The sequence below is a fragment of the Capsicum annuum genome, chromosome 9 (genome assembly GCF_002878395.1).
Source record: "Capsicum annuum cultivar UCD-10X-F1 chromosome 9, UCD10Xv1.1, whole genome shotgun sequence".
Classification (NCBI taxonomy): Eukaryota; Viridiplantae; Streptophyta; class Magnoliopsida; order Solanales; family Solanaceae; genus Capsicum; species Capsicum annuum.
This window is the reverse complement of record NC_061119.1, coordinates 194,288,060-194,291,570: the sequence shown is the minus strand read 5'-3', so window position 1 is coordinate 194,291,570 and position 3,511 is coordinate 194,288,060. Positions and strand designations below refer to the sequence as shown.

Genomic DNA, 3,511 nt, shown 5'->3' with positions numbered 1-3,511 from the left:
GTTTGAATATGAGAGTTCTTGGTGTCTATCACTCTTCCCCATACAAACTAGTTGGTTGAACCACCACTCTATAGAACTTTTCTTTAAGTTCAGAGGCATCTTTTTGTCACATAAAATTCAGACACGAGTCTCCATTCCATCCACCTTACACCAATACAGTGACTGACAAGTTATTTTGAACGGAGGGAGTAATTTATATTATTAACTGTTATTATTTTTAATATCTAAGCTTTAATTTTGAGAATAATTAAATTTGATTCTAAAAAGAAAAAATTACAATATAAATAAACACTGAAGCAATACAGAAAGTTGCACCAGTAGTCTAGTGGTAGAATAGTAACCTGCCACCGCACAGACCGGGTTCGATTTCCCTCTTGGTGCACTAAAGAGCAATGACTATAAATTGCACTAATCATGAACGATGGGTCGTCACACCTGTCTGATTACTGATGATGATATTATAGTGCATCTGAGCTCTTCTCTTTTTGTTGTGTTAAGGCTTTTTTTTTTTCAAAAAATTCCACATATTTTTTCATAAATTTGGTAGCACTTCTTTTTTGTTGTGTTTGATTAAGACTTTTTTTTTCTCAAAAAATTCCACATATTTTTTCATAAATTTAGTAACACTAATTTATCTGTTGTTGGACATTATGGTTCTCTTGTTTTTTATGTTTTCAAGAGTTAGCCGGGTTATGGGAAATATTATTTCTATTTCATCTTATGTAGTGGTATAGACTGCATATATTTTATTCTCCCCAGACCTCACTTTGTAGAAATATACTTGGCATGTTGTTGCAAAAATCTAATTTAAAGGTGTGTTTGATAGGAAAAACATTTTTCAAAAAAATAAGTGGGTTTCTTATTTATTTTTCATAAATTTGGTAACACTTCTAAGTTGGGGGTCTATCGAAAACAGTCTCTCTACTTCATTTGAGGTAGTGGTATGATCTGCATACACTCTACCCTCCCCAGACTCCACAAAGTGGGAATACACCTGGGTATGTTGTTGTTGCTGTGGTGACACTTCTTTTTTTGTTGTGTTTGATTAAGACTTTTTTTTCAAAAAATTTCCACATGGTTTCATAAATTTGGTAAAACTAATGTATCTGTTGTTGGACATTATGGTTCTCTCTCTTTTTTATGTTTTTCAAGAGTGAGCCGGGTATATTGAAACATCTCTGGTATGGTCAGCACACACTTTATCCTCCTCATACCTTATTTTGTGGAAATACACTAGATATGTTGTCGCAAAAATCTAATTTAAAGGTGTGTTTGGTACGGAAAACGTTTTCCAGACATATAAGCAGGTTTCTTATTTATTTTTCTATGTTTGATACGTAGCAAAATATTATTGTAAATATGGGGGTGGGGGGTAAGTAGGGATTTGGAGTGGTGGCGATGGGGCTATAAGGGTGCAAATGAAGATAACTTGTGTTGGAAGATGGGGAGGACACAATCAATTTGGAATATCGATTGTGAAATTTATTTTCTCTACTTTCATTAAATAAATTAGTTTTTTATTAGGAACTTATTTTTTATAAAAATATAATGAAAAAACTATGACCAACCAAATATTGAAGAATATTTTTCTAAAAATTAATGCTTTTCTTCGTACAAAATACCCTTTAAATCTATACATCTATAAGGGGTCGTTTGGTAGTGTGTTGAAAATCTAATTCATGTATTATTCTTGTGTATTAGTAATGCCTTGTTTGGTACAGTTTTTTAGCCTATGTATAACTAATGCTTGTATTAGTTACACACTCTATTATGTATTAAGCAATGTATTACTAATATCATCATTTTACTATGTATTAGTAATACAAAGAGTTTTAATACATGCATTAGCTTATCAAAAGACAAAATTGTCCCTCAAAACCTACTAGAATAATTTCTCAAATCATTTTCCATCATACTTAACCATGCTTGGACTATTATCCTCTCCATTTTAAAGCCCATCATGTGTTTTAGTAGGTTACAGCTTAATCCGACAAGGGAGCTTTATGAACTTTGCCAGTCTTATGGTTGGCATTTAAAGTTTCCGCCGTCAAAAAAACATATTCATCAATCAACTGTAAAGGATTATTAGGTATGAAGTTTTCCATCATACTTAACCGTGTTTGGCATTTATACTAGTCATGGAAAAATAACATAATTTTCACTGAATTTTCATCTTTCTTTTTGTCAATCAACTATTACTCTTCTCCATTAGAATTAGATGTTTGATTATTGGGTATGAATTTGAAATTGAATTTTTTTATTTTTTGAGGTTACGAATCTGAGAAAAGAGAATTTGAGTTTGAAGTTTTGGATTTATTTAAGGAATTGGTGGAGGGGTTGAATGTTGAAGGTCCCAATTTTGTTGATCTAGGTTTTAATAAAAGAAAAATAGACAAAGAAAGTGTAAAGGATATTTTTGGCAACAAATATTTTCTTATAAAAATTATAAAATATATATTATTTCTAATACATCAAACCAAACAATGTATAAAAAATAATGTCAGTATAAGTAGTGCAAGCACAACTAATACCAACATTACTATTGCAAGTATTATCAATACACTCTATTCAGCATTATTCATATACACTCTATCAAACGACCCCTAAAAATGGATCTAATAATAATTCCTCAAGTATGCCACAATTGTAGCCCATGCATTTTGTTTTAGAGGGCAAACACCCAAACAAAACACTTTCTGTAAAATACATTTTCATTTTTTGCTCAAAATAGTTTGTTACATCTTTTTAAATAATTTTTAGGAAGAATCCCAGGAGATGTTGTACAGGAGTATATCTTAGAGTTTAACTTGTTTCCAACGTCAGTGGAAACTTTATTTTACACAAGCAGTAATTTTAATAGATAATTGGGACATTATTTTCATAAAATTATTTTCTTAATTATTTGTTTTTTTTTCTCTCTATTCCTTAATTTAAGAACTTGCTAATTCCTCTTAGAACTGTCGAAGTAATCTTTCAGAATGTAAAATTTCATCTGTTTCATTTTCTCTCATTTGAAGTTTGTAATTTGATGCTCTAATTTTTTTTGTCCCTGGACTTTAAATTTTAATGTTTTCCTTTTTTTTTTCTTACCCTTTTTACTATTATTTTTTTTTCCTTTTGTTAAGAATAAAATAAAATATTACCAATCCATCTTGAGATTAGTAAAAATATAAAAAAAAAAAAAAACATTAAATACTTAGATCAAAATAATAAATAATTAAAAAAATACTAAAATCACTAATTATTTATTACATTTCATATTATTCCCTCTATTCTAATTTATGACACTTTTCTTTTTAGTTAGTCCTAAAAAAAAATGATACATTTTTTGTATCTACTATAAATTTAACTTTGAAATATCAATTTTATTCTTGATAAAATGATTTAAGCCCACAAATATCTATCGTTTATTTTAGATCACAAGTTTCAAAAGTTTTTCTTTATTTCTTAAATTTTACGTCAAATCAAATTAACTCATATAAATTAAGACGAAGGAGTAGTAAAAAATATA

General features: G+C 29.0%; 1 non-coding gene across 1 annotated transcript; it reads left to right on the top strand.

The window, feature by feature from the left end:
• The first annotated feature begins 387 nt into the window (after positions 1-387).
• On the top strand, positions 388-477 carry LOC124887579. The gene has a single exon (XR_007045345.1). It is a non-coding gene; the product is annotated as a small nucleolar RNA snoR114 (small nucleolar RNA).
• The last annotated feature ends 3,034 nt before the right edge of the window (positions 478-3,511 follow it).